This window comes from Catharus ustulatus, chromosome 3, assembly GCF_009819885.2.
Source record: "Catharus ustulatus isolate bCatUst1 chromosome 3, bCatUst1.pri.v2, whole genome shotgun sequence".
NCBI classification, from domain to species: domain Eukaryota; kingdom Metazoa; phylum Chordata; class Aves; order Passeriformes; family Turdidae; genus Catharus; species Catharus ustulatus.
In genome coordinates, this window is record NC_046223.1 from 100,146,698 (window position 1) to 100,171,824 (window position 25,127).

Here is a 25,127-nt window from a genome sequence, read left to right on the forward strand (position 1 = left end):
TAACTCCACAAGTAATTCCTCTTGAGTTACGAACATGCTGACCAGATCAAAGAACTACTTCACACAACTAAGAAACTCCTGCTGTGAAAACAGATGTGTATTTTTAATTCACCATAGACTAGTTATATATTTGCACTAAATTTGATAGTTACTTCATTCATCTTGTCATTGGTACATGCACCCTTGATGCATCACCACCTTAATGCAGCCAAGAAGACCCTTTACACTGACTTGGAGTAGACAGTTCAAAGAGAGAAGCTACTGTGTATAATGCACAAATTTGAAGTATAAGGGCAAGACAGAGGGAATTCTGGAGGAATAGGAGCAATGTTGAGATATGAGCAGTAGTGAGGAGTTGTATGAAAGGTAATACAAACCATGAAAGCATGAACATTACTTAGGGGAGTGGAAGACAATAAAACAGTAAGGAGAACTGTGTAAACAAAGGTTTGGGAGAATTCAGTTGTCTTAGGTTTAAAACTTCCCGACCCATCAACAGCAGTTCTCATATAAGAAATACCATCAGTATTACAGTACTCATACAAGCCAAAATACTACACCAGGTTGAGTATAATTAATTTTTTCCTTCTTTTTATGGTATCCATGAAGCAACTATTAATATCTGTGAGACAGTGCTATTTCCATTGTACTGATAAGGAACTGTGTCACAGAGAGACAAAAGCAGACCAATGTGAGCAAGGCAGGGAACTGAGAACAAATCTCCCAAAATTATTCTAATAAATCTAAGCATCATCATCGCCTTGCCCCAAATCCAACATCCTTGCCCTCATTTAAAATATTTCCCACTGACTATGTTATGAAGTTTAAGCTGTTCTGGCATCTATTTTTCCCCAATCTTTTATTGATCATGTGCCCTTCCAAGTTTCTTGCCAGGAAAAGAGTAAGGCATCAAGATGGCAAAGCAAAGTGTAATGGAGTAAAAGAGACAGAAACTGGAAGAAACAGGGCAATGAGGCTTCCAAAATATTGTGAATTTTGAAAGCATGGAAAATAAATAAAATAATTAAACAATCCCAAGTGAGTTTTTCCCAGTGCAACCTTGTTTCCTTTTACATGGGATATCACTTTTCACATGAAGATATTAGGTCAATCCCTCTTGGGGCTGTTAGAAATTCTAAAGATATTTCAGAAATTATGCAAAGCTTTGAAACTTATGAAGGACAGAGATAAATGCACCATTGTATGATATTTAAATTTAAGTTCAAATAATGAGTAGGCCTTCTTCAGCTATAGAGTGATTCAAGAGTATGCAGACTATGTTATACAAGATGACAGGAGATAAACCAGTGACCCCTTCTACATTCAAATCTTACATGAGTGTACAGTAAGTAAACTGCATAGTACCTGGCACTATATAATTCCCACAAATTAATATTGCAGCATTTTTCTGCATAGGCTCTGTCCAAATTATTACATTACATTAACATTCTGCCCAGTTGTTACTGGGAGGTGTCAAGAGAGGCATCTATAAATCAAATAACTGGTAGGTTTAATCAAATAATTGGTAGGTTTAATCTGAGTGCTAAATTCTGGGACTGCACCCATGCAACATCCCAAAAGTTTGGTTTCATCTAGCAGAAACTGTCTGGAATCAAGACTGATGAGATGAAGTATGACTAGCAATGGAGGAGAAAAAGCAGAAAAGCCTAGTAGAAGCAGACATGATATGTATCCAGCAGGACTAGAAATGTTTGCCTGGACTGGGATCAGGTCTTGAGTATCAGTGATGGATGCATTGCTTCTGTCTTCTGTATTTAGATCGAATACCAAATTTTCAGCAAAGAAATTAAGCTCATGCAAAGTTGTCCTAGAGTGAGCAGAGGCTCTGCTCTCACTTGTTTAACAGAACAATGTTACAACATTGTGGGGAGGATTTTAAGGTTCCAAGCATCTCACAATTCAGAAAGGGGTTGAGACATCCTCAGAAGTTTTTATTTTTGAATGATATGTGTGTACTCATTATCTTTCCCTGTATCTCTATTTCTGTCTCTCTCACATAGACACATTTTCAAAAAAGTTTTTTAACATGACCACATCCAGAACAAAGGTGCAAAAGTGCTGGGTTGCCTATCTTACCAAATGTTCCCTAAACTTGTGAATGAGCATGGAGACAAATGGCATGACTCATATCTATTGTTACCAGAACACACCTGCCTCATACAGGGCACAAGACAGCCTTGCTGGAAGGATGAATCAGAACTGTGTACTGTCAATGGTTCATTTGGTAAAGAATTTTGAAGAAATGCGCTAAAAAATGGGACAGCATTACAACAAGAACAAGAATAGTTAGAGTAATTGGATGTCAGTCTAGAAAGCAGGATTTTATCTTTCCTTGACATAAAGTTTCCATTATAGTAATTCAAACCAGCTTTTTTCACAGGTGGTCACTAAAAGTATATTCTTCATTTTTCATTTAATTCACTGAGATGAGGCATTTGAATTTGCAGAAGAGACATACATAGCTGGAGACTGAAAGATCTGAGCTGGAAAAGTTTCACGTGACAGTAATGAGTCAAGGCTTTTGGACCTCAGCAGCTCAGGATGGTCCTGTAGATTAGCAGCAGTTTTTGAACAGTGTTCTGGGCCATGGTTCCCCAGCCATAAAGTGGAAATCATACTGTCTGCCAATCTCAGAGGCCTGCAGTAATGCTAATTTAATGTCTGCTCATCACTTTGGCACTATCATGATCCTAGGAAAATCCCAAAAGAAAATTAATAACAATAAACGACTATGTCTCCAGAGCAAGGCTTAAATATTCTATAGTAAACAAGGTGTGGGGCCACACAGGGAGCAATGTCATAAAAACAAAACATGGAATAGCTGCTCATTAAGTGACTATCATATATATTCTGTGAACTGAATGAGGAAAAACAATATGTGATCATGTAATTAAAGAAATCTTCACAATGCATATGCATGGGGGAGATTAAATTAATTTGCCTTAACAAAGTTAATTCCAGCACGTATTAGCTTCAGAGTGTTTGGATTCTTTAATGTAGATTTTCCACACACAATAAAAAATAACCGAAGATCCAGCTGAGAACTGATTAAAGGACATATCAGCCATCTTGATTTTATTCAGCCAGTTCAAAACAGAATTTACTTTTGACTATTGGAAATACAATGCTGGAATGAATTATAACAACTGGAATATAGGAATGACTATTTCATTATAGATTACTCCTATTTTCTACAGAAAGTTTGTATTTTAGCTCAAAACTTCATTTAGCATCAAAAATCACAAAATGAATAGGTTAGAGATCATCTTATATTACATCATATGTAATACACTACAGCACAGTAGCTCCTGCAGCCAACCATTGTCCCTTAAAGTACATGAATTCAAGAAAAAATTTAAGAATTATTCTCACAAATAAAGAGTACATTCAAATTCCATTAACTTCAAGAGAAATAGAGCCAACATCCTTTTATCAGTCCTGCTCAAACACATACAAGTTCAAGCCAATTCAAAGCTTTGCCTCAGTTTCTTCATATGGATGTGATTTTCTCTTTGTGAAAACCACAGGTTCCTTGTGTACATAAGGGTAGATAGATACGTATCTGTGCATCTATCTGATCTATTTAGTGGTTTCATTTGAATTTTTTTTCCCTTTAAGAATGAGCATGTCTCTTACACCAGCATTTTAATCAGAGATCATATTTTATAGTATGAGCTCACTCTTGCACTCAAAGATATGACCCATCACACTTGTAATATATAGCTATTTATTTAAGGTAGAACCTCAGTTTTAAAGGTTGTTTCCTGGCTTCGTTTCTGTGTGCAATGCCTGGGTTACCAGGGCTAAGTTATGCGTCTTGCTGGTGAACAGGCAGACAACATAGAAGATTTCATTTTTCTCTTATATAAAGAACACAGAGCCAGCTCACTGGGTATTTCAGACCATACACTGCACACACATATTCATTAACTGTTTAATATACCTTATCTCTTCAATTTTAGATTCCTTAGCTCTGCATTCATAAATTAATTTTAAGATAAAGTGTATGTTACCATCAAAATATTTTTTCACCCTGAAAATTGCAGCACATGGGCACTTCTTTGGGTGTCTACAAACTACAGCAATTATCATTCCTGTCATGATTGTCCAACTATAGCGATTACAATTCCTCTGTCTGAGTTGTAGATCTCATTGCTCCCTCAAGAGGGGAAGAAGTGGGGCAGGAACCAATCTCTTCTCTCTGGTGACCAGTGACAGGATCTGAGGGAATGGTTTTTAACTGTACCAGGGGAGGTTTAGGTTGGGTATTTGCAAAAGGTTCTGGAACACTGGAACAGGCATTGTAACAAGCCCCCCAGGGAAGTGGTCACCAAGCCTGACACAGTTCAAGAATTTGAACACTACTCTCAGGCACATGGTGTGACTCTTGGGATGGTCCTGGGCACGGCCAAGAATCGGACTTTGAGGATCCTTGTGGGTCGCTGTCAAACCAGAATACTCTGATCCAGTGATAATAACCACCCCTTATCTTTTAGAAAATTTCAGATATCTTACACCATATACAATCAGGAGCAGATATGGAAAGATCTACAGCACAAGAATAATTTAAAAATTAAATAAAATATTTTAAATGGAAATAAAATGTATCAGTTGCTTTTTTAGATCATTTTCACCCCGACTCCGTATCAATATCAGATACATATTTTATTTCACTGATCTTATTGTGCATACAAAACACAGAGTACCAACTATTTCAATGTTTCTCACAATTTCACAGTGCATTTTGCAAGTTTAAGTTCACTTATCCCAGTCCTGGTATTGCAGTCTTTAAACTTAAATGCGAGTGTTTAACATGGACATTTGGATTTTACTTGATCTATAGCAAATAGTTTTCAGGTTGATCAAACAAACATGTTCCACAGCTATGAGTCTACTTTTACCTTTAACAGTAAGGTCATAGAATCAAAAGAAGACTTGGCTTGGAAGGGACCTTAAATATAATTTAATTCCAAAGCCCCTCTCATGGGCAGGGTTGTCACTCACTAGACCAAGTTAATCAGAGCCTCATCCAACTTGGCCTTGAACATCTCCAGGGATGGGGCATCCACAGCCTCTCTGAGCAACCTGGTCAGTGATATAGTGATTTTACATAAAGTAATTTTACAACACTTGCACTTGAGGATAAAGTGGTTTTAGAACATTTGAACTTACACTGCAATTTTTATTTTTGTTTACGCATTTGAAATTACCATAAATGAGAACAGCTAAATACTATGACTCTGAAAGACATGGGAAATGAGGTAGATATTTAGTAAACATCTGCATGCGATTCAACTTAAGCTCATGTTTTTATCTGTGGAATACTTTGTAATTCTGCTCCCACTTTCTTTTGAAAACCATGCCATTCATTTAAGTAGCAAAACACAAATTTTGGCCAAAGTACCTCGCTACCTTAACACAGCTAATCTCTTGCAAGGCAAAAATTAGAATACTGGTCTTCTAGTTTCAAGTTTCTTGCTTATTCTCAGACAGTTCTACATACTTTATTTCTGAAGCCTGAGGGGTTTTTGCTTTTATTTACTGAAGTACATTTGAGATTATTTTTGGCATCTTTACACAGGGTCATGAAACAGCATGTTTTGGCACCTGCTAGCCTCACTAGCAATCTGCTTACTCCAGGCTGTCATCCTTGTGCCACTCCTGAGTATGCATCTGACAAAAGTCTTGCAGGTTTGCTTGGATCTGGAGTTTTGCAAACAATGGGAGAACAGCAGCATATGAAAAAGCTTCACTGGTGTTTAGGTGTGTTTTTATTTGTTGATTTTGCATTTTAAATATATAATAAATAATGTTGTTCATTCTTGTATATTCCATTATATTGATTGTAGTTGATACAATCAAACACAAATCAAAATGAAGATCCTTTCTGAAAAATTCATTTGTTAGCACTTGAAAATATTAATTGTTGAGACTTTCAGGTATATTTGCACTAACCACCTCATCTACTGGGGCCTTTAGTGAAACTCTGGCACTAACAGTAATGGTTATTATGAAGGACTAATTTAAATGAGTCTACTACCCTAAATCAAATGCACATCTTCTCTTTCTCCTTGAAGAGGTTTCTGACTTAGAAAAAAGTATCTGGTGCTGAAATGGTTCACAAGAACTAACCAAAACCATGGTGAAACCACGTACATACAGATTATTCGCAGAGACGAGTAAAAACATTATGCCACTGTGGAATCAGTGGAATCACTGATGGTAAATTTATACAAATTACCTATTCACAAAATTCAGTCTATTCAATCATCACACCTTAAAACACTAAGTTAGGAGAAGGAAGGGTGTAATATATTTTTTTAAATTTATCACCTCAGGGGTATAACTATTAACATGCACCTCAGTGCAGAGAAACCACAAGAAGAAAAGGGTGCTTCCTGAAGAGCAGGATTTTTTTTTCCTCTGACTCTGAACTCTGACTTAGTTCCTACAGACATAAAGTTCATTTCACTTAACTTTATATATTTTCAATATACACATCAACATCTAAGCTGATCCCTAGGTTTCCTTTATTCTCTCTAGTAAGGAATGTGCTATTGTACAGCCTGATTCATCTGACCTACTTAGATGTCTACCTTCCGAGGAGATGAATCATGCCCTAAAAGCATCTATTTCTCTCCATTGACTATAAAGGCAGCCTAGCCAAAGATAATTTTGATAGAAAAGACATTACATTAGGACAGATAAATTTCACCCCAGCAGCTACAAAAGGAGCCAAACAGGAGTGAATGCTATTTTCAGCAATATTTAACTTCTGTATGATTTTGAAATAGAAATCCATCCACAAGGTCATGTGGGGACAATACTACTGAGAGTTGCTGAGCAGCACAGACTGGTCTCTCCCAAACCTCAGGGGAGCAACTCCCTCATGAAATGTGCAAGGTGAACATGAAATGATACTATCTACTCCCTCTACACCTTCCCAAAAATACATTCAGAAGAAGAGAGGAAACTTTTGCTGTGCACTGTTTTCTTTAAATGTTGTTTGCAGTAAAATTAATACAGATTCAAAAACTGTACTTGCATTTCTACACAGAAAAGACTGCTAAACTTGTAAGAATCTACTCATAGCTTTGTCCTCCTGCCATACTTTTAAAAACTTTTCTTTCCAACTTTGGCTGGGAAACGTGTGCCTTCTCTTGGCTTTAGTTTCTTACTGGAAGAGAATCTTTATAGTTTTTATCATATTCCTTTCCTTGACATTCTTCAGTGCACTGAAGATGAATGAAGTGCTGTAAAAATGCACTTCTGCATCTCTTCTGTCTCAGTATGTGGAAGTCTTTTTTTTGCATGAGAATCATTAATAAAAGCTTTATTTCTACTACATGAGAAGCATAGTTCTGACCTAACTAATCTGTGACCCAAACCATACTTAACCAATGAAGTCTTTTTCTGAACTTCACTTGGCTTTCAAATTAGTCTTCTGTCTTCCTTAGATTAAGAACGAATACTTCAGTTAGAGCAACACACATTAATCTGCAGTGGAAGAAGGCAAAATCTGCCTGAGAGTGCTAAGATTTCTTCTGCCCACAAAAAGTTAGCACCAATATTGATAAGGACAAAAGAATCATTTAAGATCACATAACAAAGCTAAAAATTAGTAACTAGAAACTAGTCAAAGTAAGTTACAAGATAACCCCTCTTCAGAACATATTAAAGTAGGGGAAAAGAAGGGATTCAACATTAAGAAGAAGTAATGATCTAGTAAAATTCTTTTTTACCTCTTCTAATAAAATTACTCCAATACTTTCTGAATGTTTGCTACAAAACCAATCAGTTCTATCATCAAAAGATTTCGCTTTAAAACTTTTTTATTTATGTGGTGTATTCCCCTCGATCTGGGATTGAGATTTATACACATAGCTGCAAGTGCAGTGACGAGAGACCACGATCTTTCATAGCCAGTTTAATTTGATTTTATAACTCAACCAATTTTCAGGATGATATAGGGATTAGATGTTCTGTCAGGCTGAGCTATGTATCCAATAAAGCACAAAACTATTTCTTTTGCTAAATCTTTCTGGTGATATGCCCCTTCCCCGGAATTTTTACCATTAACATCCCATGTTCTCTTTGGTGTGCTAATATCAGCAGCAGCCCACGACCAATCAGTGGGCTGGGCCATGCAATAAAACAGCCATGCCTGCTCACAGGAGCAGAGATGCTGCCTAGAAACCGCAATTTAAAGATCCTACTGCCTCATTTTTAAAACCATTTAAGTCTGGAAAGAGACAAAGAAAAATAAGTACAATTTTATGTGATGATTCCTACTACTTACATTTATAGTGACAATTTATAAACTGCAAATTTAGCAACATATGCCACTTTGATTGATGAACTTCGCTTTTTCAGAAGGTTGTACTAGGAAGACTTATACTGCCAAGAGCTAACATGAACTTGTCACCACGACAGCATCTTTGTAATACTCTACCTGAACTAACATCAGGCACTACTTTGCTTTGTGCATCCCTGCCATTCCATCAATATCCTCACACAAGACAAGTATGACACAGAAGTATATAGAATTCATTTCAGCTAACGAGGGGAGTGAGGATTTCTGACTACTCAGCTATTTAAAGGGGTAACTAAGATTCCATAAACAAGGAAAAACACATGATTCTGCTTCAAAAGCAGAGGAAATACAGTCACAATCCCTGATCCTTGGGTCATGCTGGATTTTGGTCAATACTTATCTAAGTGTCTTGTAGAAAATTTGTGGCATAGGCAAAATCTGAACTCATCTTTCCCAACTCTAAGCTAATTCTCTAATTAATGGGCCAGACTCTTCTCATTCCTTGAGGCACCATAGAACAAGTAGAAATAATATAAAGCTGGCTAAGAAAAAAGTTGCATACCAGAGATTCCTACATTGCCTAATTAGGATTGCTTTACTATGTATTTTCACTACCATGACAGGGCAAACTGAATATAGAAGCAAGTTTAAAATCCCTAATTTGTTATACTGTCCTCTATGGGTCTGTATCTTGTAAGGGACCAGAATAACCCTTCAAGAGGTAAAATAACTATAATAAAAATGCTTAAGATGCTGCACCTTTCATTGGGTCCATAATTAAGTACAAGATGAAGCTTAATGTAAGGCCCAGAATGTTGTTTCTATCTCTTATCAGCTGAAGTGAGCAATCCTCATAAGCATTCACTGTGAGCACTCACACAGAAAAGTCACTTTACATGGGTTTTCTAGCATTAGTTTCTAAATTTCAAACTGATTTCATCATCCATAGTACGTACAACTGTTGTATGTCAGGTGTCTGGAATGTCAAGATAACCATTAACAAAATGTGTGCATCTGATAGTATCTGCGGATAAAAAAAATCAAGCATTTTACCTAAAAGAAAATGGCAAAAAGAAAATGGGAAGAATCACATCAGCAAGTTCTAAGGCAAGCCCTTGCAGCACTGCAAGAGTCAATATAAGAAATTCTGTTTGCAAAATACCAGTCTGGGCTCTGGTGCTGCAGTAACTTCCTATGAGTTTTTTCTCTCTCTCTTTGTGTTGGGGAAGGACTGATTTATTTTTTCACCCCTAAGTCCATGTGCCTTAATTGTCTTGTCCTGTAGAAAACTCTACAACAGAAAGATCCTTTCATGAATCTATTTAAATTTCTCATGCACATCCCTTACACTTCAAACTTCAAAACTATTTTCCTTAGCAGTGCACCACTACCTAGATTCCTTAAGATCCCAAACTACAGCACAAGAAGTTCTATGAGCACAACCTGAGCTGAGAATCCATTTAATCATGCCTTGCCTATTCTCATCCCTCCTTTACATATTCTTATACTGGTTTATTCTTACACATCCATTTCAAATTACTACTCCTTTCCACTCTGACATACTGTGTCTCATCAACTCTTAAAGTACATTGGCAAAACATAAATCACAGATAATTTTTTTCCTATATCTAAACCAAATTTTCCCTATAGTAAATTAATTACCACCTAAAGCAATTAAGTGCTTCATGCTTCATCATATTTTAGTATAGAATTTCTGAGTTTAACTACATTTATAACTGCTGCCCATCATCATCAAAGGAACAAAGTCAGTAGACCAATACAGTGTATAGATGTTTCTGTCTCATAAATAATTCAGTTTTTAACTGAACTTCTTGAGTTTCCTTTGAAGAGTGGGACCTATGATTATTAGGAGAGTATACTCTACTAATAAAGTAAAAGTATTTTTGTTTTCTTTTGGGAAAACACAGGGGATGTGCAGGAAAATCACAGCACAATTGTGTGCTGTGATAGTAGCTCATAAAGGTCTGTGACAAATGGCCCTCCAAAAGTTGCTTAGCATGGAATCTGATACCAGCCTTCTGAATTTCTGGACAATGTAATGATTTTCCGAATAAAAATTCAGCAGAAGAAAACCAATTCAAGAAAAAAAACCCTGTGATGAACACCAAGGGAATGCCATGTATTTTCTCCACATTCCACATACATGGAATGCAAATATATCCAGTATTTTAAACAAGTTTGCAAGCAATGCTTAAGAAAAACGCATTCCTAAGAACTAAAATGGATTTTATCATTGCAAGCTCTGAATTAACTTAATCCACATTTTGTACATTTACACACTCAATTTATACACTCACTTGTTTTTCATGCCAGCATATGAAAGCTACTGTGATTGCCTGGATATAGTAGGATGACAATAGGTGATGTCACGCTTTATGAATAAATATATATACAGTGAAAGAAACAGAAACTTTTCTAGCCTATCCATCCTGCACATCTGGCTCTACTGTTACTGTTTAATGAAATAAAATTTCCTATTTATTTACAATTAATTAGTACTACCTTTTTGATTTCACAGTAAAAAGAATTCCAGTGCATTCAGGTCCAAAAGGATTCAGGCACTCATTCCTGTTCTTTGTAACTTCAGCAGCAAGAATAATATATGCTTCATCTAATTTAACTGCAAATGACTCTTTTAGCATGAATTGTCTGTTTAAAGATAATGCACAGCAGAATTCTTAACTGCATCCCAGAAGTCATGCAGCACCAGGCAGATAAGATCACAGTGGCTACCAGGGGTGGCAAATGGGAAAAGCACTACAGGAAATGAACTCTTGTCAATAATCTCAAGAGAGTGCTATATTTAGGTCAATTGTACCTGAAATCGTTTGGTGGGGTAATTGCTCTTTGGTACAGACTCTGCTCTCTGAGCCTGTCAGAGTGCTTGTAGGTCCTCTGGATTGAATTCACCAATTTTCTTCCAGACTCATTTTCTAAAAATAAGAACAAACAGACAAATAAAAAAACTTTAATGAAGGACAGCAAGCTTACCAGAACACAGAAAATCACTTACATGTTATTTTAGATTTCAAAAATATGCTTTCAATTAGCGCATTTAATACAAAAATATGTTTCAACATCCATCTGATTGCCTCAGTCCTCTAGAATATAATTTTATTCAATTATTCAGATTTTTTACTTGGCCCTCCAAAGACTTCCCAGATCTATTGAATATCTAAGGTGATTTTCAGTGCTTTTGCTGATCAGTTAATAGTCAATGCAAAATCAGAATTGTTCTTAAATCTTATGATGCATCCCAGTGCAACACTATTCTAGCTTTAATTCGGGTTGACTCCTCATCTGAAAATATGGCTTATTGTTTAATAATTTAAGATGGTTCATTCATGTGTGCTGAGGAATGTGATAAACTGAGTTTTAGAATACAATCTATTGAGACACATACTGACCTATTACATCAATTAGCTAGATTAATACAGATACCAGAAAAGAGCACATAGTCATTCTGTCTTATGATTTCTTAGAAGAAATACTTTGCTTTGAAAGCACAAAGTCTCCAGCAGAATTATTCCTTCTTCCCATTAAAGAGTAAGTATTAACCAGATGAATTTGAAAGTAAGGAAAAGCCTCCTTTAGCAGCTATGCAGTATGCATTTACCTTCTACAGACATACAGCATCATATCTGTAGTTATTACTTAGTGCTCGTGATTAGTGTCTACTGTAATTAAAGAAAATGTCATGAAGCAACTATACTGCTGAAGAATACACATGAACTTTTTCTTTAAAAAAATTACAAAGGGAATAATATACACTACTGAAAGCTAAAGTAGGTGCATCAGTTATTTTAGCTATTGTTTCTTGTGTAGAACTTCAAATTCAAAGATACTCATTAAATGGAGTAGATGGCAATAACAGACAAAGTGTTAATGGGGCAGCAGTGGAGTGTGTCAGGAAAATGAAGAGACCCTGAGGGGCTCACCATGCTGTTTATGCTCAGCTAAATTCAGCAGCATTACCATAAATCCTCTAAAAGATACTGTACTCAACTCCTTATTTGCTACTTTTCAGGCAAGGAAATATTTTATGAGATTAAAAGATGGTATTATTTTATATTAAACAAACTTTGCATGTAAATACACTAAATATTTATATGCAATTACTATTAAATTTTTAAACAATTTTATAAAAACCAAGAGAGAATCTTTTAATCTTCAAAATAATGCGTGAATCTGTATAAAAATTTCTGAAATCGTACACAGGAACAGAGCCTTTAAACAAAAGACTCATAATTTCTCTCATGAAATTATTTTATTATTTAAAGAAGAGTTTCAATATTAATTTCTCAAATGCATAATTCAACTGGCTAAAGTAAAATTATGCATAAGCCAAATAACTTTTCGTGAGAGTTCAAAATTCTCAATTTCCAGTCAGTTGCTATTTTGGAATTATTTTTGTTTTTCATTTTAAGGTGGCATTAGGAGAGAGTAAATTAATCTTAGGAAATATACATAAACCATTCATTCCAAAAATGTACTGGTTAAAAAGAAGTATGTTGTACATGGCTCTGCATGCATCTTTATGGTGCCCTTGATCTTAGAACAAAACCTTTTCTACACAAGCATAAGTGGATTTATTGTTAAGGAGAAAGTAGCTGCGACACGCTGTGTAACTTCACCTATAAACATAAGTTCAGGTAAGAAAGGATTATGTACAGAAGCAAGGTCCTAGGGAAAGGAAAGGCCTCGGGGAGCCTCGTCCTGCGGCAGCGTTGGGGCTGCAGCACCACGGACAGCAGCAGCACGACGCACCACGTGCGCGCCTCGTGACCCAACACCCTGCTCTGTTTGACACGGCCAAGGATCCAAACAATGGGTGAGGCTTCTTTCCAGTCTTCTCCCAGTGCCATCCTTTTGAGGTGTACCTACGACTTTTAATTCTTGGAAACAAGGAGAACTAACAGATCTGAAAACTGGTTGTTGAAACACATCAGCACGGACCTTGGGCTCTGACAATGCTGGCTTCCACTGTGTGCTCTTGACCATTCACTACAAAGCCAAAGATCTGATATCCAAAAGCAGTCATGTGGTTTTGGGGATCACCATTTTGCATATATAAATCTCCACATGGGCAATACCTATTCAGAGCTTGCCTCAATAACAGATGCTTGGCAAACGCACACACAGCCATAGGCGACTTGTTTGCCACTGACAATACTGAAAAATAAAGCCTCCATAGTTACCCATTCCTATTCTACTAATTATAATAATGCCTTGTTTCAGGAACCCAAAAACCATTTAGTTACCCTTGCAGAAGTAGAAATAGGGTACTTGTAAGATGATGAAGTACAGATTCTCCTTACTGCTTAGCACCCAATGAAAGCACATTTAAAAGACGGATTAAATGTCATGGGCTCTGAGATGCCCTAAGCGATGCACTTCCCAAGTAAATGGCAAAAACACCTGGAATGGATACTTTATCCTTATAAAGAGTGGAGAGTTTAGTAGCAGACAAGAAAATTCTCACAAAAAAGGTTACATTCTGACTGATGCCGAGAACCAGCAATTCACAGAAAGGTCAGGAAGAGCCCCTAGTTCTTATTATCCCTGAAGCTATGGGAAAAAAGCTGAACCACTAAAATAAAATCACAAGAAAGCGTCCAGCTCTCATGCAAATACTGCCTGCCTTTAAGAGGCTGTGTACTTCCTCAAGCGTATTTCAACACTGGGGGTCACTTGAGTTATTTCTTGCTCTAGTGTTGGTTTTGGTTTTGTTTGGTTTTTTTTTTCCAGGCAAGATTAAATAATTACAACTACTTCAAATACTTTGATAGGGGCTTAAAAAATTACTTAAATATTTTATCTCATGAGGATTTACGAATTTATTTGTGATTATCAATAGATTTGGGAAAATAACATATGAATTTAAAGGCACTAAAGTCATGCTTTTGATTATTCAGAATAATGTATAATTAAAAATACATGGGCCTAGTCCCACTAATGCTGACATTAGACAGACACTTGTCCCACTCTTCAGTGGAAATAACTCCATAACCCAACCTCCAGAACCAACATCAAGTCAAAGTTCAAGAAATATAACTACAAAAAATTAAACCAAGAACATTAAGTGAAGAGCAAATAAAGTATCGTTTTCAATCAGAATATGAAGTTCTAAATCAGCTCTAAAAACAAATAACTTAAGGTGAAAAAATGTTTCCCTTATAATTATGTTTGGTGTATTACTTTCTTCCATCAACAACACACTTCAAACTAAAAAGTAAAAGCACTTGTGAGATTTTACATCAACTTTCATGTAGATCCACCAATAGTCTTACTGTCAACCCTGCTTGGAAATAAATGTTTCCTAAACTTATAAAACTCTACCTATAAATAAAAAGGATCATTAAGAAAAAGTGATCCAGCGTAAAAATACAGGAGAGTGAATGCCCTTCTTCGAGGAAGAAGATATCCAAAGTTGACATTTGGTGTTCCTGGAAAATTTATGAAAGCAGACAGTCAATGAGTATCCCTGTTAATACTGGATGCCATGTTTCTTATGTGCAGTGTAGCTTAGGTAGGATTAATGGTTCAAAGGATCAGTTGCTGTCCAGCAAGGATTTAAAACTAATGATGAAAATACACAACTGGCACTGAGGGGACCTTTTGGAAAAGCTGTGTGCATCCCTTACATGGTAGATAAACAGTTATCCCTGGACTGAGGCCCAGTGGACAAAGTGTGAAACAATGCACTAGTACTGGGTGAAAAAACAGGGGGCTCTCCTAACTGCAGAAGGTAATGAGGATGGTGCAAACACAAAGCGTTTGCAGTGTTACTGGTTCTTGCAGTGAACACTGTTCACTTCCAGGACAACATGGAATTCGAAAATTGCCTGTAAGTAGGAGGAAGGTACACAGGACTGCACCTTAAAACACCACCACAAAGCAAAAAACTTCAGGAGAAAGGCTATTACACTAAAAGTTGTTGATTTGGTCAACATTGGGTGTGCAGATTTCACCTTCTAAAAGTGTTACCCAGAGAGACAGAGCAGAAGAAACTCAGGGGGCAAGTAATCAAAAAAACTTGCCAATGACTAAATTAAGTGTAGGATAGAGAACTGACTTGCCTTTCCAAATCTTTCCTGCTGAAGCAAACTAGAGGCAGTGATGGCATCTTAAGGTAAAAAACCACAAACAACTAGACAAATGCAAGTGTAAAAAATAATACTAACCTACAGATTAAGACCTACACACTGCAGACTATGAACCATGTACAGCAAGAGCTATCTGCAGATTTAGTTTTACCCTCCTACACTGACAACGACTGGAGAGGAGCTCTATTACCAGTAAATGCAGTAAAGCATTCTGTGGCAGATTTGGGCAGGACTGTTTTCACAGTCTGTTGTGCACCAATGCCAGATCTATCTAATGACTACAGGTGAAAGCACCAAGCATCTACTGATTCTTCTGTGGGCTAAGGCCTATTTCTGCCATCCCTTGCCACAAGCTGAACTTGTATTCTCCCTTCTTTAAACCTTAACTGAAATCACTTAGTAGTAAGATGATAATTCAAACAATAAAGTAAAAGGGCAATACTGAAACATAAAGGAGCACAGAATTAGCCTTTTCAGTACACCAAAATGAAAGAGATAAAGCCTGGTCCAGAAAACTATTTGCACATTGGATCCATATCCAGTGTCTCAGTCTGATGGTGACTTAAAAGATCCTATGTTGTACCTGAGCTATGTTTTAAAAAATTTGGCACATCTTCTAAGCCTAATGAGCAAAGATGTAGATATATTAAAGAGAGACTGATCAGTATACAGCTACTGATCTTTATCTTCCAGCACCCATCTACTTACACATGGGCAAGGAGGAAGGGCACTCAGAAGACTTGGTCTTATTTTGCCATAACAAACAAGCTTGATCAAGCAGTGGTATTTTCATACATCACTCTGCTGAAATCTGCTTTACCATTGCAGGACAGAAAAGAAAAACGTACGGGGAGATTCTTACTCTATCACACTCTGTCACCCCAACAGCTATCACTTGGAAGCTGCAAGTTCTTGTATCCCTTGGTCAGTACAAATTGATGTATCCCAACTCATTCCTTTTAAAAACAGTAATTCATATGAAGATACTTGATATTACAATTCTCAGAAGCAACAGATAAACTATGTGTAACTGAATTAAATGCAAAAGAAAATCAGTGTTATTTCTACACTGATTTTTGCAGCAGATATATAAGAAATGCTCTGCCATCATTTTTGTAGCACATCATACGAGTTAATGATAAAATACCATTCTGGACTTGAAAATTACTGTTATGTATACTCAGTTGCAATGATTTACATCACAGAAATACTGTTGTGAATAAACTTACAGTAATTTCACGAATACAAGCTGCACCAATTTGACCAAAATTTTGGTGGAAACCCGGAAGTGCGGCTAATATTCCGGGGCGGCTAATACATTAACAAAATTCTAAAAGCTGCCAACACGGAAGTGAGAGCCCGCGGCAGCCCCAAGCCAAGCTGGAGCCCGGCCGGCCCCGGCAGAGGTGGGAAAGCCTGGCAGAGGCGGGGCCAGCAGTGTGGGGGCGGGCGGAAGAGCCTGAGCCAGCAGGGCGGGGGAGCCCGGGAGAACTGGGGCTAGCAGTGCAGGGGAGCATGGCAGAAGCAGGAAGGCCGACGGGTGGGGCTGCCTGGCAGCGGGGGAAGCCCAGCAGAATCGGGGCCAGCAGCGTGGGGGAGCCCGGCGGTGCGGGGGCCTGCAGTGCCGGCCAGGGCGAGGAAACGCGGCGGCGGTGCAGATGGGAGGGGGCGGCCGGCGAGCCTGGCAGCGGCGGCAGCGGCTGGCCCGCCGGCAGGGCGAGTACGTGAACGCAGCGGCGAGGCGGCCGGCATGCCTGCCAGCGGTGGCAGTGGCTGGCCCGCCGGCAGGGTGAGTACGTGAACGCAGCGGCGACGCGGCCGGCATGCCTGCCAGCGGCGGCAGTAGCTGGCCCGCCAGCAGGGCTAGGGAACGCGGCGCGGCGCGGCCAGCGAGCCGGGCGGCGGCGGCGGCAGGCCGCCGGCAGGGCTAGGGAACGCGGCGCGGCCGCCGAGCCGGGCGGCGGCGGCGGCAGGCCGCCGGCAGGGCTAGGGAACGCGGCGCGGCCAGCGAGCCGGGCGGCGGCGGCGGCAGGCCGCCGGCAGGGCTAGGGAACGCGGCAGCGGGGCGGTGCTGACGGGAGAGGGGGGCCAGCGAGCCCGGCGGCAGCGGCAGCACCACCCGGCCAGCCCCGCCGAGCCGTGGCGCTGAGCTGGGCTACCCGGCCCCGTCGGCAACCATGAGCGGGCCGAGCCTTCCTGGCCCCGCCCCGAGCCAGTAAAGCCCGCTATGCTGCGATCCTGTTACTAATTGGCCAATTTGTGAAAGCTGCGCACGGATTCTCGCAACAAACGAAAGTGCGGCTAATATTCGGGGTGCGGCTTATCTATTGACAAAGACAGCAACATTGTCGAGGCACCGGAAGTGCGGCTTATAATCCGTGCGGCTTGTATTCGTGAAACTACTGTACTGTTGCCTTGTACAGTACTCACAAAGATTCGACTGAAATGCAAAAAATTTCTATTTTAGTGACATTTGACAAAAAATAGAAGTCTAAATAATGTTTACAAACTAGCCTATATTTAGGATTATACTTACAGGACGATAAATCCTGAAAGAAAAAATAGTATTTACTAGTTATTCATTGCCCTTCAATTACTTTGTTGTTACAAATACTGACTAATCAAAGACTAAAACTATACATGACTATTCACACACTAAGAATAATTGTTCTTAAGCGTAAACAGAAGGAGAACTCTCCTGTAAGGCTGTCATTTGTCTGGAAAAACAATTGGAAAATACTGGAGAAAAATGGATATGGTCCTACTGAGCTAATTTCTTTACAAATTATTTGTGAACAGATTAGAGCTCTAAATTAATCCCAAAATGCATTTATAGTCAAATCTAACCATGGATGTTAAAGCATGTTAAAGCAATTTATGGTTTCAGATGATGTCTCAGATGATCTTAGCTCAGAAACCCTCTCTTCTTTCCCACTTACATTCACTAGTACCGCCAGGTAAGAGAACAATAACTGGGATCACTAGTTAAAGCAGTGCTTCAGATGCAGTGGGGTATTCCACTGGAGACAGACAAGGCAACAGTTACAGAACATAAACACAGCACAGAAACTCCAATAGCAAACAGACAAGAAAACAAAATATGCTTATGAACATATGCATTAAGGAGACAAAACTTTGGCGTCCTCTGATGCCAGCATAGGAGATCTCAAATGGGTCATGGGATATTCTTAGGGCAAGTTCCTACAACAGACTCACTTCCAATAGTGTCAAAAGCAGAAAAATAAGGTGGGTTTGTGTATCAGTACAGTGGGAACTGCACATCAAGGAGCTGTACTAGCACATTAGTACAGTGAATGTGAAGTATTCATGAACGGAAGAGTAATTTGCAGCTGCAAATACACCAACAGGTGTACAACTTGTCCCCAAAGATACAAAACCTATATCATTATTGAGATATGTTTAGAATTCATTATGTAATACATTACAGCATGTTTTACCCCTGTACTGATAAATTTGTATCAAAAGAGAAATCAAAAATGCCTGACTAGCCAGTACCTCAGGTGTTGAATAAATAACATATGGATTAACAGATATTGCAACGTAAGACAAGTTTAAATTCTATTTAGATGCAAAAATATTTTAAAGGTGTAACAAACAGAGGTGTTAGTTTAAAAGAAAATGTAACAAAAAAACCCTACAGGATAACTAACATTTATAAATGGCAGGAGGAAACCTGTGCCCTTTAATCATCTCCCCTGGATTACAGAACTTCTCACACTCATTGTATTGTCCAAGAACTTTAGGTTTCTCAGTGAAACAAGCAATTGTTGATGATTGTGCTGAATAGAAAATCATAAAACAGGAGCAGATAACATAACACTGCGTGGTGCCAGAGGAAACAATGGCTTTTGCAATGGGCGCAGAAGATGCAGACCAGGTAAGAAACTCTTCCCTTTACAGCAACATTGTTGAAGATTTATAGAAGGAGACAGTGAGAAAAATGTTTTAAAATAGTCAGTGGTCTCATGCAATAGGCTGAGCCATGGGTGACAGTCAGGTCCCTGTCACATGCCAAAAGGTCTTCTCAAAATGAATCTGAAAATAAAGCATGAGATGGGGACCCTCTCTCCCCTAGGTGTGAAGGATAGAAGGGAATATAAGAGACATGAGAAATTAAGAGTCAATACCGAAATGCTGAAGACCACATCTGCATTGCAAGCAAAAGACACAGAGCAAAGCAAAGAGACAAGACAGGAGAGATGAGGGAAAGAGAACAAGATGTCTTAGGCATAGCTGAGGCAAATGGGAGAAGCTGGAGAACATGGCAGAAAAAGCATGAATGGGTGTCAGAAAAAATTAAATCGGATCTTAACATTCTTGTTGAGAAAGATAGTGAGATGTGTAAAAAGTGAAAATTAAAATGGGGTAAGAGAAAGATTTATTAAAATAAGCTGAAACTTTTCAAATTCAGAGGTAGTAGTAAGAAGGCCACCAGTTGAACATTTTCCATGACTTGCAATATTTTAACTTCTACATTAAACCACTAAGGTGATTACAGTTTACAGTTTACGTTTACAGTTGCTGTGTTAGATGCCAGTATAATCCAAAACCAGTCGCATAATGTAATATTTTATTCCCAATATATCCCAGACCATCACTATAATTAAGGTAATGGTATCAGGCAGCTTTTTCTCTTCACTCAACACGACTCAAAAGCTGTTCACTGCCATATTTCACTGTTCCAGTCCACTGCCTATTGTTTTCATTCTTTCTTTAGAGTTCATTGTTTTGCAACAATGAATTTGAAAAATAATTAGGAATCTCCACAGTTTTCTTTAATTCAGGTCTCATTCTTACAAAGGAAATAATTTTCTACTTCCAGGTCCTGACTAAGGACACAAAGGTTGAAAAGCTGCCCTTTTTCTACTAAAAGTCCAAGGCAGGTATGGGTTGTTTTATTACAGATACTGTGAAATCTAACAGTAGATTCCCCTCTGAGGGCTGAGTTGCCACTCAAATCACAACAGAAGAGTGGAAGAGGAGAGGAACAAACTGAGAGCAGAACTATGCCTCAAAAGGCTGCCATAGGGGACACAGATGGGTTTCTGACATCCCTGCAAAAGAGTATCACCCAGGGCTCAGGTACCTGGCTGCACCTCAGCTTTCCAGCAATAACGATGAACTACAGACTCCTGCCTCCAGTTCTTGAGCCTTAAACCTTGTTTATTTTCTTGGCTTCAGAGGACAAGAAGCGACTCTCCGAAACCCAAATTCTCAAAAGATTTACATGTCCAAGAACTTTTGAGGTTCTGAACCTGAATGTTTTAAGTGATTCCCCAAGGAACACCTAAGATTAGAAGCAGTACTTAACACCAGTACCCAAAGTAGGTTAGGACATCTCTTACACATGACTAAAACCAAGATGCATTTACAACAGGTCTCATCTTGTTCCCATTTAAGACTACAGAAAAACCCTATTTTTAGTAAATGACAGCAGCATATCATCCATGAATTTAGATAAGACACTGAGAAAGTCTCCCCTTGTGCTACCTGACTATTTGAGTATAGCATAAAACACCTGTCAGCAGTTTAGATTACGCTCTTGTTGCCATTCATTAGTGTTGACATAGAGATCTAATACTGAAATGAGGATGTTAGACCCTGAAACAACTGGCAGTTTAACAGCATCAGCTTAGACCTCAGATTTTTTTTCTCTGTATTTTAAATAATCAGCACTACTCTGGATCACACATTTATTGCAGAAACTCAAAGGACTTCTCACCCAACTTTTCCTAGCTGTTAATCAATAAACCTAATTTAAAAAAAACTGCAACCTTCAATCATTCAGTTGCTCAGGACATTCAGTAATACCAATTGCAAGAAGGAAAGACTCCCGACTTGCCATGATGGAGAAGCCTTAAGAAATATTAAAACCTAAGTGCAGGTAATTTGGCTCTCCTGGCAGACAGCAGCCTAACAGTATGTCTGAGTCACAGCAGCTATGCATCTTCATGTGCAAAGTCAGTGACAGCCCAAGCAGCTGTGATTGAAAAATGTCAACAGGATTCCAAAAATATTTGTGTTGGTTCAGGTTCGGGGGAAAGTACAAGCACAGCAGCAACCTACAGGTATTTGTCCCAGCATGATTGTGTTAGAAGAGCAAGGAGAAGCACCAGGGGCTCAGAAACGAACATGGTGCATGAAAACAGGCACAAACTCTCAGATGGACAGCAAAATGCAAAAGTACTAAAGCAGAAGAAGAAAAGATTATGCATATCATTGCATATGTTACCTATAATGCAAAATTTCAGTATGCAATCCTTATTTACAACACACAAAACACCCTTCATTGAAATCTGTGAACTTGTCAATACAAAAGTCATTAATGTTTTCTTTCTAAAGAATTGATTTATAAATGACAGAGTATATTTCTTTCTAAAGAGCTGATTTATAAATGACAGAGTGTATTTCCATTGTGGAAGACTATTTAAAAAAACTATTTAAAATGTACATTCATTTTCATTTAAAATAAACAAAATATGTTATAATGCAAAAAGGTTGAGAAAATAAGAGGATTTGAATAAAAATCAAGCTCACATTGCTGTCAATAAATACCATGAGGCATCTGAAAATCTTTAAATAGTTGAAAGGTTAAGGAAATCTAAAAATATGAATAGAAATGAGAAAACCATTTTTCATCTACTTTCCCAAGCAAACAAAAAGTACAAGAAAACATGCAAAAAATTGCATTAACAAACTTCAGTAACTTCTCTTAATCACAAAATCTAGTCATGAATAGGCTGCTACCATAAGGTAAGACAGGTTGCAGATAGTCCTTTATGTAAAAGCAAATGTCAAAAGAAAAGCTCTGATATTTAGTTGTGGGCTCCCACTTTTCACATAGGCATTTCCTAAATCCATGTTTGATGAGCTTCTCCAGCTATAAATTCTGTAAATTCCCTCTGGAGCAGTGCAGAGTGTGCTTCATGAAAATGTCATCTGCCAGCACTGCAATTACTCACACTCCAGCAATCATGTGCACAATGCAGAATGGGTCGAATTCAGGTGAGAACGAGAACCAGCAATCAAGCCTCTGGAATTGAGAACAAAGCCATTTTCTTTCATTTGCCATCAACACAACCATCAAGGCCTTAATTACAAGGCAAGTGTCAAGCCTGGCTGCTGAAAGGCTTATTATTATACAGCTCAGCTTCAAATCAGTTTTGTATTGATGAACTGCAAAAATGAGGAAGCCAGCTTAGCCCCACAAGAAAAGAAACAGGGACTAACTGATTATGTGATTGGCAGGGAAAAACAAGGACATATAAAAATACATTTTTAGATAGTGAAAGAATTAGTGAGCAGTACACCTAAAATCTTTCTATAAACATATTTTCTAACTCAATAGCAAATCTGGGTAGTCTGATAATTCAAAAGACACCTTCTTTAGTTGAGATCATTATATTATTCACAAAAGACACTGCAAAAGGTCTCTCTTTAGGTCATGCATTCTGTTTTTCAGACATTTGCATTTCTGTTTATCTGTGAGTGTTCTCATTGTCCCCTTATATCTAATTACTTGTCTTTTACCTTGAACATAGAGATATTAAGAGAACTGTACACATATTCACAGGCCCCTGCCCAACAATTATCTATTCACATCAGATTAGCTGTCTCCATATTGAACCGCAGATGAGAAATCCGTATTTAGCTAGCAACAGGATTTATATATGTTGATTTAATTGAAATATTAGCAAGTACCAAATTGTAACCATGAGCCAAATATCCCCTCTTCTACCATTTCCTATTTAAGACTTTACAGCATGACAAATAATGACCAAACTGGTAGGAGGAGGCCTGGATTTGGAACTGGCTGTTGATACAATATTACTGTTATCATAAGTGTTAAACCTTATTTTGCCTTTTGATTTTTAAACCCATATTTTGACTTAGCTTCTGCATGACTTATGTAATTAGAGAAATATGTGATGGCTCTTGGTCTGTCTTTTTGATATCTAAAATGAATATGCACATATATAGCAGATAGAAAACCACTTAGGTCAGGGAACATTTTACCATCAACTTTAAGCAGTTTACCTGAAACATACTGCCCAATCCAGCAAATACACAACATACAATTTTCCTATTGCAACATACCATATCCTGAAAATTTCAAAGGCTCATGCTTCAGCAGGATATTAAAGAATTTGAAATCAATGACATGAGAAAATAAGCATTAACACAAAAGAAGATGAAGGGATGTGACAGCAGCAGACATCTCTTTTGTCATTCACTTTCATTGGTTATAAGTCGGATTGTTTCCATTTGATATATAGATTTATATACAATACAGACGAAATTAAATACTAAAAAGTTAGGAAATAACAGAATGATTTACCTGCTGAAAAACTTCTGATATATTTGAAAATAAAATAAAATTAAAAAAAAACAAACAAAACAAACAAAACAAAAAAGCCACCCCACCAGATTAAAAATTGATTATGATTTTTGGTTTTAAGAGGGGAAAAAAAAAGTAGTCAGGATTCCATGTCATGTAATTGAAACATATTCAAATGTGTAGTTTCAATAGAGTTTAGGTAATTCTGTGGTATCTGTATCTATCTGCATGTTTTGAGCTCTAAGCATTTATTAACATTTTTTTTTCCATTTCCATTGAAAGACAAGGTACTAAATAGATATTTCCCATTCTGTCTAGATAGTAGAAAACTCTTATAAAAACTTTTTTAGTTTCAATTTTCTTCAGCATTACTTTCATTATTTGTAGTTATATAACTTCTTCCTTCCAAGGAATTTTAAAAGTCCACCTGATAAATTCCTATCAAGCACCATCCATTTCATTCATAAAGAGATTTTCCCCTCTTCAGATCAATTTCAGGTTCTAAATCATAAGATATATTATTGTACCACAAATATGCATACAAGTCTTGTCTTACTTAGAGATAGCTGGCAGAATATTGCTATACTTCTTCAGTATCAAAAAAGAAAGTGAAAGGAGGAAACTTTTAGGCCTATATGTTGTTGAGTGAACCTGAGCACAGAGAACAGCCAAGTATCAAGGACTGTGTATGTCAGACAATTTGGTGAAAGAATATGAAATGTACAGTAATTTCATTACTATAAGGCACACCAGATTATAAGGCGCACTTCCGGGTGTTGGCAAGTTTCCGAACTTTTGACCATATATAAGGCGCACTGGACTATACGGCGCACTTTTTTTTTGCAGCGAGGATCCGCCGCCGGTTCGCCCCAGGGCAGCTGCCGGCCACAGCCCCACCTACACCCAGTGGCCGCGGCACCACAGCCCCGTGGCCCCACCTGCACCCGGCGGCCGTGGCACCCTGGCCCCACTTGCACCCGCCGGCCGCAGCCCTGCCAGCTCCCCCCACGGCTCACAGCTCACAGTTCTGGATTGGCAAATTTCTGAACTTTGTCCGTATATAAGGCGCACCGGATTATAAGGCGCACATTCAGGTTTCCATCAAAATTTTAGTCAAAAGCCTTATAGTCGTGAAATTACTGTACCTAAGTAGAAAGATTATTGAAAAATGTAATCCACACAAATTGTTAAAGAACCCATGCTGGGCATCCAGATCAGAATATTGATGCACTATATTTGAAATGTAAAAGTGAAAAATAGTTGGGCAATTGTTAGAGGAAGCATTGGTAAGGTTTCTGAAAACTAA

General features: G+C 38.2%; 1 protein-coding gene across 7 annotated transcripts in view; it reads right to left on the reverse strand.

Moving 5' to 3' along the window:
* The window catches only part of MYT1L (myelin transcription factor 1 like), a 236,396-nt gene extending 225,130 nt beyond the window's left edge, over nt 1–11,266 (reverse strand). For all 7 annotated transcript variants that reach the window (XM_033056743.1, XM_033056741.1, XM_033056740.1 and 4 more), the window contains exon 1: nt 11,175–11,266. The gene's annotated coding sequence lies outside the window, so the exon portion shown is untranslated. The remainder of the gene's footprint in view (nt 1–11,174) is intronic.
* Nucleotides 11,267–25,127: the final 13,861 nt, after the last annotated feature.